Source organism: Rousettus aegyptiacus, unplaced genomic scaffold (genome assembly GCF_014176215.1).
Source record: "Rousettus aegyptiacus isolate mRouAeg1 unplaced genomic scaffold, mRouAeg1.p scaffold_m13_p_13, whole genome shotgun sequence".
NCBI classification, from domain to species: Eukaryota; Metazoa; Chordata; class Mammalia; order Chiroptera; family Pteropodidae; genus Rousettus; species Rousettus aegyptiacus.
Window position 1 is genome coordinate 79744660 of NW_023416288.1, and position 12102 is coordinate 79756761.

A 12102-nucleotide genomic window follows, 5' to 3' on the forward strand; every position below is an offset into this window, starting at 1 on the left:
AGGACATAAAGAACTTATAAAAAATGTAATTCAACTAGATGAGCATAATTGCATCACCATATTCAAAGAGAGTTACCATCCTCAAATAAAGTGACAATTCAATTATTTACAGAGCCAGATTGAAAAGTGGAGAAGGGAGAGGAGGGTCAATTCTCCACAGAAACCAACAATAATTTGTGGTAAATATGAGGTCACATATTCTGAGGCTGGGACTCATAGTCTATGTTACAAAAGACTGATAGAGAATAATCAAACCTGTAGTTTGCCTTCCATTAGTATAAAATAGAAGAGTATATCCTCCATCAGATTGATATTCTCAAAGGGTCCCTCACTTATGTCACTAATCCAAACGTTGCAGAATCTCTTCTGTTACATGTAATGAATGTCCTATTTTATATCCAAGATTTTTCATTCTTTCCCACATTCCTACTAACCAAGTATCAATATATTTTTTCCATTTACTTAGCCAAAGAATTAAATTTTGACTATATTTATAAGCAAGACCTCATATCTTTTAAAGTGAAAGATGTTTGATTGCTTGGATTTTCTTGATTTTGTTTACATATGCTAAACCAATGACAGCATAAGATATGTATAATATAGAACAAGTGTGGTAGGAAGAATAATAGTCCTTCAATGATGTCCATGACCTAATCTTTGAAACCTATAAATATGTTATCTTACTTGACAAAAGAGACTTTGCAAGAGTGTTTAAATTAAGGATCTTGAGATGAGAAGATTATTCTAGACTATACAGTTAGGTCCAATGTAGATGCAAGATTCCTTAAAAGGAGAAAAGGGAGGCAGGAGATATGATGAGATGTGATGACAAAAAAGAGGTGGGAGTGATGTAGCCATAAGCTGAGGAGTACAGAAAGCCTAAAGAAAATGGAAACAGCAAGAAACTGATTCTCCTTTAAAGCCTCCAAGAGGAATGTAGCCCTCGATTTTGGCCCCATAACACCTATTTTGTATTTCTGCTCTTCAGAAGTATAAGATAATTAATTCGTACTTTTTTAAAGCCATGAAGTTTGTGGTAATTTGTTATGGCAGCAATAGGAAACTAATATACCAAGTTTCAGATTTAGAATTTATATGAAGGAATTATAGTGAGTTATTAAGTTAAACTACATGCACCACAGTAAATTTGCCTGCACCGAAGTCTTATTAGAAATCCAAGTTAAAGAAAGAAAAAGAGATAGAGATAGATGTTAGGGATAGAGATATAACCTTTCTCTCTTTAGTGATACTTTAAAGCAAAGAAAGACTTTCAGAGAAGAATAGCAAAACCAGCACAGACACATATCTTCAGCTCTCAGATTTTTATTTAAATGATGAGTGAAAGTAAAAATAAAGATAAACTTTCATCAGCATTGGTAATGACATCTACATACTAGAAACACCAGGTAACACAGTTAGCAGGGAGAAACATAAGTTAGACTCCTAAGAAGGAGCAGCTACTTTGGATATAATTAGAGAAGATCCTAATAAAACCCTTATAAGGTCTCCTAATTCAGCGAAATGAAAGCTAGAGTGAGAAAAGATCATGGAGTATTTGGAGCACTCCGACATCTGGAAGTCATGGATGCACTGAAAGCAGTAATGGTTGGGGTGGTTGGAAAGGGCATGAGAGAAGATTGAGCAAAGGACGTGGTCTCCTGCCATTGCTTATTGCCAGAGTTGGGGCTATGCTAAAGGGAAAGCTGATTACCAACAGAACTCGTGTCCATCCTGGTGGTTTTTCAAATGCAGTGAAGAAATATCAGAAATAAAGTTCCCTGGGATTGTCAAGTGACTGCCTACCAATTCCCTAGGTTTGCTGGATCTCTATAGCTAAACTAATACAGAAGTAAGGTAAAGGTATTTTTTTTCAGTCTGGATTCAAAATTTTCAGGAAGGTGCTTATCCCATTTTTGAGATAACTATAACTCGCGTTTCACTATAAAACGATATGTAAAGATGAACAAAAAGAGAAAAATTACCAACTCTACTTAAAAATATTGCATGTCAATGAATGAAAAGTTCTCTAGGAAACCAGAGCAACTTGCTGCTAGGAACAAGAGAAAAATTTAGAGTTTCTAACATTCAGTTCTGAATGATTGAAGAGGACATTTAATCTTTGAAACAAATTTGAGTAGTCATGAATGGGCTCAGAGGAGTTTTCATAAAGAATAAAAATATTAACTTTGTAAAAATTACATTGGAAAAATTGTACACATATATGACAAATTTAAAAATTACATGGAAAAGATGACAAGAGGAAAATAATTTTAAAAAGTAAACTTTTCCTAGTAATTATCTATACTGCAGTTAAATGATGATATATGTGAACAGTGTCTTCACAACTACTGAGCACCTCTGTCCCATTGAATGACACAACTCATTCTGAAATAAAAGAAACAGAAGCAATGAATGTACTCCAACTTCAGACAACACTCTGGCAGTGGTGAAGGTATGAATGTTAGATTAATGTCTTTGACCAAGGTGTGAGAAAGTTTTTCGCTATAGATCGCACACCCAATTTAATATTAATAAATTTATTGGCGAAAGCAAATTGGTTTACAACTCTACTTTCCAATTCATGCTTGAATTGCATCCATAGGCTGGCTACGAATCAACATCTTGCAAAACTCAATGACAAGATTCTGTGAAAATCAATTGGCTATATAGGACTTTCAATAAGAAGTACTGTAAATTTTATTTTTTAAAATTATGCATTACAATATTTTGTCAGTAAAATTTATAAGCCTAGGTGCATAAATATATGCATGGATTTTTCCAAAGCTCGTTATTAGATGTTTACCAGAACATCACTGTTTGTAGATAATTATTTCTTAAAATTAATTAGAATTAACTTAAAAATTAACTGTATATAAAATAAATACAAATATATTTATGAAAATATTTTATTTGATAAAATTGAGAGCAATATTTGAATTATTAATTGAAAACAACTTATTAAAGTGGGGGATCATTAAAAATTATGCATACATACCTGAAAATTTTGTTTTCAACTTAAAACAAATATGTATGACAATTTGCCAATTTGGGAGGAGATATAAAGCTAAGGTCATTTCTTTGAGTGTGTCTGCTCTCATAAAAATTCCTTTTTGTCTTTCTTACATTAATCACACCCATTAATGTCAAGATCTTGAGGACTTTTATGACCCAATGTACATTATTTGCCCGAGGTCACTCAAGTAGATAAGTGAGAGAGCTGAGATTTGACCCCAGGCAGTCTGGGCACACAACCTGTATTATTCAACAGCACATTGGTTTGACTCTCCCATGTAAATGCTTGAGAGCAGTCAACATATCATGAATGCTAATTGTATAGGAAACATCAGCCTAACAGAAGCACAGGAGAAAGAGGCCTTGGGAAGATCTGTTATAAGAGTTAACTATAGCTTTATTTGGTAACAGCAATAACTATTTTAAACGTGTTATAAAAACCTCAATTCAAAACCGCAATGTGATACCACTTCATACACACTAGGATGGCTAAAATCAAAATGTCAGTTAATAACAAGTGTTGGCAAGGATAGAGAAATTGGAATCCTCATACACTACTGATGGGAATGCAAAATGGTGCAGCTGTTGTAGAAGACGGTCTGGTAGTTGCTCAAATGGTAAAACATAAAGTAACTATGTGATCCAGTAATTCCACTCTTAGGTATGTAAGTAAAGTGAAAACATATATCAACACAAAAACTTACATTCAAATGTTTACAGAGGCATTATACATAATGGTCAAAAAAGTAAAAACAACCTACATGTCCAACAACTATTTTTTAAAATACTGAAAAAAATATTAAAATACATATTAATAAGTATAACACTGTTCCATGTGAAGAAAGTGTTACAACTTTGATAAGGTACATAAAAGAAGACTTGAATAAAAGGTAAATGTGTACTTGTTTAAACAGAATTTTATGCCATATGAATGCATAATATGTTGAAGAACTCAATATTATAAACAGATAAACTCTTCCTAAGTTATTTTAAAATTTTAAGTAAATTATTTAACCAATTTCAGTAAAAATTGCATCTTTCTTTTTTTGTACTTATTAATAAGATTCTAAAGTTGACATTAAATTTTAAACTGGTAAGATAATCTTGAGATTAAAAAAATAATAAAGAGAAGAGATTTACTCTACCATATATAAGGTATTATCAAGTTTCAGGACTTGTACTAATATAAAGAAGCAGACATTTTAATTGAATAGTAGAGCCAGAAACACAATTTAATATATAATTAAATTTATATGCAAAATAATTAGGGAAAGAAAGAATTATTGAATAAATTATAAAAAGATAACTGGTAAAAAATAAAATTCAATTGCTATCTCACATTTTACATTGAAATAAATGACAGGTTAGAAGATTTAACTTTCCTGGTTTTTGGTTTTAAGATGGTGGAGTAGGTAAATGTTATGCTTGCCTCCTCCCATGACCACATCAAAAATAAAACTAAACTACAGAACAATTATCCTTGAGAACTTCCTGGAGACTAGTTGAACAGAAGTCTTATAACTAAGGATATACAAAAGAAGCCATATTGAGACTAGTAGATGGAACAGAGACAAGGAATGGAGAGGGCCCACACCCACTGAGAGGCAGTTAAGAAATGGGTGGATTATCTAGGCTGTGGAAGTTTTCTCCCCTCTCTCCCCATGAGGGGCAAAGGATACCAGTCCTACACTGGGCTCCTCAGCTAAGGGTTCCATTGCCTGTAAATCCTCATAAACTTCTGGCTGTGAAAACCAGTGGAGATTATGGCTGAGTGAGACAATGGCCGCAGAGTCCCAGGTGTTCCTCTTCAAGGACCTGCATATGGATTTACTTACTGATGGACTTACTCACTTTGAGCTCCAGAGCTGGGACAGCCCTCAAAAGGTGCCAGAGACATTGGGGAGGAACTAAATTGTCTGGCTTCAGGGTGAAGGCTAGAGAAGCTTTCTCCCACACAAAAGTGCTGAAAGATTCCATTTTTGTTGTTGTTGTTGTTGCAGTTGTTGAGCTCTCTCCCCACTCAGCCTGCTGGCACAAGTGGGTGTCAAGTCTGAGTCTTCATCGACCTGACTAATCCAGTTTGCCACACCCTGGTGAGTTCCTGAGACCCTGCCCCATCCAAATTGTGAGGCCACCCAAGCTGATTTCAGTATCTTTTCCATACAAATGATGTGTCTCTACTTGTGCTGCAAATGTTCCTAAAATCTCTCAAAGGTTCACAACCCTCAAACAAGCAGTGTTTGGCTTCAGTGTGTCCTATATAACTTTCCAAGTAGCCCCAACTATGGCATTTGTGGCAGCTGGCCTTGCTTGCTTCACAGCTTAGCCTCTCCCAGGTACTTCTAAGCCGAGCACAAGAAGCAACCAGCACAGATCAGCATATATAGCACATACCAGGTGGCTCCAGCTTGGGCACAGGTAACAGCTGACCTTGACCTTTTCAGGTCTCCTCCCAAGAGGTCCCAGAACCAACAGACTTGGTGGCCTGACTAAAACCACACCAAGAACCACCCAACCATCTCCACAAATGATACAGCCAAAATGTGGACTTAATAGGCACCAAGAGTCCTGCTAAAGAGAATTCTGTTCCATGAGGTCAACTTTTGCACAATAGCTTTTCCACTGTAGTCACAGCCATTTCTCATTGCCAGTCAGACTGAGAGTCAATCCCTCCCACAGATGTGCCAACAGCAATTAAGTCTCAATGGTAACAAAAGGCCATACACAACCCACACAAAAGACACATCTAGAGAAGCCAGCTCAGGTGACCAGGGAGACTTTACCACTGGACCCCACAGGACACCTACTACATAAGGCCACTACATAGAAACAAAAAAAGGAGGCAGCTAAAATGAAAAGACAAAAAAAAAAAAAAAAAAAAAAAAAAAAAGGTCACAAATGAAAGAATAGAATATACTCAAACTCCAGAAGAACTAAACAAAATAGAGAAAAGCAATCTTCCAGGTGTATATTTCAAAACACTGGTTATAAGGATGCTCAAAAAACCTAGATAAACTTAGTGAGAACTTTAAAAAAGAGATAAAAAACATGGAAATGGAGATAGAAAACAAACAAACAAACAAAAACAGCAATACATTAGAGGGAATCAACAGTAAATTAGATGAAGCAGAGGATAAACTAAGGAATATGGAAGACAAGATAGCAGAAAATACCCAATTCTAAGAGCAAAAAGAAAAAAAAAATTTAGACTATGAAGATAGTCTAAGGAGTCTCTGGAACAACATTGAGTGTATTAACATTCACATCAAAGGGGTACCAGAAGGAGAAGAGAGAGAGCAAGGGATTGAAAACCTATTTCAAGAAATAATGACTGTAACTTCCTTAACTTGGCAATGGAAATAGATATACAAGTCAAAGAAGCACAGAGTCCGAAACAAGATGACCCCAAAGAGGCCCACACCAAGATCCATTATAATTAAAATGCCAAAGTTTAAATACAAAAAGAGAATCTTAAAAAGCATCAAGAGAAAAGTAGCTAGTTACCTACAAGGAAGCTCCCATAAGACCGTCAGCTGATTTCTCAACAGAAACTTTGCAGGCCAGAAGAGATTAGCAATACATATTCAAAGTGATGGAAAGTAAGAACTTATAACCAAGATTACTCTAACTAGGAAGGTCATTATTTAGAATTGAAGAAAAGATAAAGAGCCTCCTAAATAAGAAAAAGCTAAAGGAGTTCATTACTATTAAACTAGTATTACAAGAAATATTAAAAGGACTTTTTTTAAAAAAAGAAAAAATAATAAAATATGAATAACAAAATGGCAATAACTACACACCTATCAATAATTACTTTAAATTTAAATGGAATATATGCCTTCAATTCAAATACATCAGTGGCTGAATGAATAAGAATATAAAACCCATACATATGCTGCCCACAAGAGACTGAAAGCAAAAAGATGGGAAAAGATAATTTATGGAAATGGAAATAAACAAACAAAAAAGCTGGGATAACAATACTTATATCAGACAAACTAGAGTTTAAAACAAAAGATGTAAGAAGACATAAAGAGGGACCCAGAAATTACACTTCTGGAGAAACCCAAAACACTAATTCAATAAGATATATGCATCTGTATGTTCATTGCAGCATTATTTATAATAATCAAGATATGGAAGCAACCTAAGTGTTCATGGATAGATAAATGGATAAAGAAAAGGTGGTATGTATATGTAATGGAATATTTCTCAGCCATAAAAAGAACAAAATTCTGCAATTTGTGATAACATGGATGGACCTGGAGGCTATTATACTAAGTGAAATAAGTCAGAGAAAGACAAATACCATATTATTTCACTTACATGTGGAATCTAAACAAACAAACAAACAAAAAAACAGAAAGAAACAGAAACAATTTCTAGATAGAACAATTTGATGGTTGCCAGATGGAAAGGGGGGCGGGTTGAGGCAATAGGTGAAAAAGGGGAAGGAATTAAGATATACAAATTACCAGTCATAAAAATAGTTACGGGGGTATAAAGTATGGTATAGGGAGTATAGTCAATAATATTGCAATAACTATGTATCACGGTGTCAGCCGAGTATTAGACTTACCGAGGTGATCACTTCATAAGTTATATAAGTGTGTAATCACTATATTGTACACCTGAAATTGATATAATATTTTACGTCAACTGTAATTGAAAATCAAAAATACACTTGAAAAATAATACATTGTTTTTGGTTCTGAAATATCAAAAAAAAAATTTAACTTTCTTAAAACATAAACCCATAAAGATCTGAAATTAAATAAATACGGATGTATCATTTAAGACAAAAACTATAAAAGAAATCATATATTAATATATTCTTATATAAATCTTCTATATGTCAAGAAGCATTATAAAACAAGGTGAAATGGCAAAGAGGAAAAAATTGATGCAAGAGGTAAGTACTTCATCTCTGTAATATATAAAATATTTTTATATGTCACTAAGAAAAAGTCAACCATATACACATAAAGAACATATACAATTAATTTATTTAATAATAGTCTGCTTATAAAAACATGTTGCCAGATACAAATAATAAATTAATTTCAAAGTCACACTAATAATTTTAAAGTAGTTTGAAAAAACTGAAAAGAATGACAATCACTGTTAACAAGAGTGAAATAAAATAATATTCTGGAAAAACTTTCTTTTGATTCTAAATTTTTATAACTATTTCAGAGAGAAATTATTCTAAAAGAATAATTATTAGTGTAAAGTAATAATTAGTAACATAAAGATATTCATGATTGTATTATTTGTTCTTACCAAAAAAACTAAAAAATTTAGAACAAACTTAATAGCTCCACATAAGATACATGCCCAACAAATTATGGTAAATTCACATGTTTGAGAATTATCTAACCACTAGCAATCATAGTTTCAAAGAATGAAATCACATGAGAAAAAGCTCATATGTCAAGTCAAAAACTTTACAGTTGTCTTTTACAATTTCAGTTATTTTCTTTTGGACATATACACATGCACACACACATACACACAGACACACACACACACACACACACACACACAAGCAGCACCAAATCATATTTATAAAAACACACATGAATTGGAAAAAATATACAAAAAAAATCAATAATCATTTAATGATATCACCAATAATTTTATTTTTTCTTGTAAGTTTTAGATTTTTTCCAAATTTTTACAATGAACCTATTATTTAATAAATAGAAACAATAAAAATACAGAAAGTTTTAAAGTAATTGCACATATTTTACAATTAAATAATAAATATTCAACCAATAAATATTTATTTGCATTTGCTATGTGCCTTACATTCTTCTAGAGGTTGGAAGTACAATGGGGCAAAAATTTTCTACTCTTTAGAACAGGTCGCACAAAATATTTCCCTTAGACACTGCTGCCAAAAAGTATGTTTTAGGGTTCAAAGCAACTAGCACTGAGTGAGGAATCTCATTTTAACTTAACTAACTCAGGCAGAGTTTGCTACCTGTGTGAACATTGATTACCTATGGACCACTCACAGGTAAGCCACAAATTTATGGCTGAGTGATTAGGCACCTGATGCCATAACAGAAGGTATGGGTAGTTTAAGTTCAGACTCATTCTCTTTCCTAAAACTCAGAGATTGTTGTTCTGTTTTCCAATGCTTGGTATTGTAAGTGTTTGTATCTTTATCGAAGATTCATAGCTCGTCTGTTGCATGGTTTGCACATGCCTATTTGCAGCCAGGTGTGGGGGGGTGAGGGTGGGCCACATTTATATCAACTCTGTTTCATTTAAATAAATTCAGTTATATCTACATTCTTTTATCCACATTAAATTCTAAATTTCTGGAGGATGGAGACCCTGAAGGCAACTCTGAAATTTGTACAGACACTAACTTAAACACATTAATTCTTAATAAAGAATCTAATGCTCCAGAATGATTAACACTGGGTTACTCAGTCCTTAATAAAGAATTGTGCACATTATCTGATTAATGACTTACCTTGGGTGGTGTATAAATATGCTCTTACAAACTTGTCCATACATGTTTTGTTAGCTGTGATGAAAATCATGTTTCCAGACTATTTATACAAAATAAAGTTTATGCTGCCAAAGAAAAAAAAAGTGCTTTATTCTTAGTTGAAAGAATGTATATTCTTGCATAGGAGCCTATGTTATTAGAGAGGCACAGCATAATTATAATGTGTGTTTATTTTGTACTGCCATATTCATAGAAGGAAAACAGTCAGTGCTAGATTATTTTTTCATCAACATATAAATTGAATCTGTGAAGAAATGGCTCTATTTGTTTTTCCTCTGGAGAAATAGATATGGCTATTCTAGCATGTTCACCATTTGGTCTAATTAGGACAAATGCTCTAAGAAAGTTCCCCAAATTTATATAAAGCTCAGAAGAAAATCATCATTTGACTTCCTAAAAAGAGTATTTTAACCTTTTATAATCATCAAAATACTCTGTAGAACTTTAAAGAAATTTTTTCTTGAGGCTCATTTTCAGTGATTATAATTTTTATACATTTAGCTAGAACCAAGAATTGTTATTTTTTAAAAAAAGGAAAACAAAAAAGTTATACAGGAGATTCTGATATATTCTAGAGGTAGATAAATACTATCTTGAGATATATTAATAACTCTTTAATGCTTTTTAAAATTGTATCAGAAAATTTATTGTTTATATAATATAGTTTTTCCATGTAATTTAGATATATTAACTCAACAATATTTATCAAGTATATGTTATGTACAAGCCACCTCCCTCTGACTGCAGAATTTGAAGATATGCTAAAAACAAAACAAAACAAAAAGCTATTTCAGTTATCTTAATAATTAAATTCCAAGGTGGAATCTGATAGGATCTACAAGAGATGAAAAAGGTGCTATGAGGGAAAGGTCTTACCACTCCCATCAAATCATGAAAATCTTTATTAAAGATGTATTTGAGATAGGCTTGAGCGATGAATGGGAATTTCAAATTGAGTCACAGGGCAGGGTAGTGGCAGACATCACAGCAGGAAGGAATGGATAACTATACAGCAAATTGGCTGGAGCTTAAGTACAAGAAACAAAGTGGGAAAGTTCTTTTGGGAAATTAATTCCATGGGCAAGAACTCAGTCCAAGGAAATGAAAGAAATTCCCTTACCACCACAGAACTTAATAAAAACTCATTTTCAAAGAAAGATCTAAGAAAAAGAATAATAAAAACAATAGAATGAATTGAGGAAAAAAGATTGCAAAGTTAAAGAAATAAATGAGGAACAAAACAATATTAAAAACAATACATCAGACACTATAATAAATAGTACATCAGATCTTAAACTCAATTATTGAAATAAAGTATTGAAATATAAGGTTTAGTGCAGAGGGCAAATATAAAAAATAAAACATTTAGATAGTTACACCATACTTCGTTAAATCAAAGGTGTCACCACCTTTGAGACATATCATTATTTTATATACCATTCAAAAAGAGGAAAAGCACTGCCAATTACACTATAACATAATGCTGTTTTTTTCCCTAGCATTTTCATATTTACTGAAGGAGCTCATTTAATCTTAGGCACAGATTTTTTATATTATGTATTGTTTTGGTGCATACAAGAAGGACACGTTATCAAAATATATAACAAGTAAATTAGTCAAGACATTCTCAGTTCCTCATATTATGTCCAATTGCTCTGAATTACTTTTCAACTCAGTGTTGTTAACTGTGTGTTTGTTTTTTTCCCTTCCATTTAATACCTCGGCAACACTACATAACATCATCATCTAGTTGTGAGTGCTATTGCTTGCTTGGTAGGTAAATATAGCATTTTAGTCATTCTGCCATTGATGAATATTTGTTTCAAAGATAATCCAAATATAAACAACAGATGAACTGAATAAGAAAAATTAAAGGATAAATTTTTGAGGATATATTGAAATTGTAAGGAAAAAATATCCAGGAAGCAAAGTACACTTTGTTCCAAATAAAAAATATGAGAAATTTGGATTTGGGAAAAATACAGTTCAAAAATTACATTTAAGAATGTAAACTAAGAGAAAAAAAAATTGTCATAGATGATAGAGGCCCTGTTCATCCCTCTGGAGACCAAATCAAAGTTGTGATGGAAACAAGGAGCAGCAGCAAGAAAAATCAACTGGAATGAACAAGCCACACAACTAGAGAGAAATTCAAGAAATTACCCTGCAACAGCAGAAGGTAGGATGGGGCAAGAACGTGGGGCTACCCGGTCTCGAGTGGCTGAGTGAGACAGAGGCTGTGGTAGCAGTAGTGGCAGTGGTAGCGGAGCTGCGTCCAGGAGTGGATTTTCACAGTGATGGACCTGCTCTCTCTCAGCACCAGTGCTGATCAGCTGTGTGCAGTGGCACCAGGGACTTACAGAGAGATATTGTCAGAGCGAGAGCTTAGGCGAGACTCACTCTATACAGAAGTGCCAGCAGTATCCATTGTTACCTGTTGAGCCCTCCCCACTCCCAGTAAAAGGACACAGTGCTGCTATAACTGTAGCATCATCAAACTAGATAACAGAGGTCGCTCCACCCAGAGGATTCCCTGAAACCCTGCCTCCCCCAACTTGAAGCCC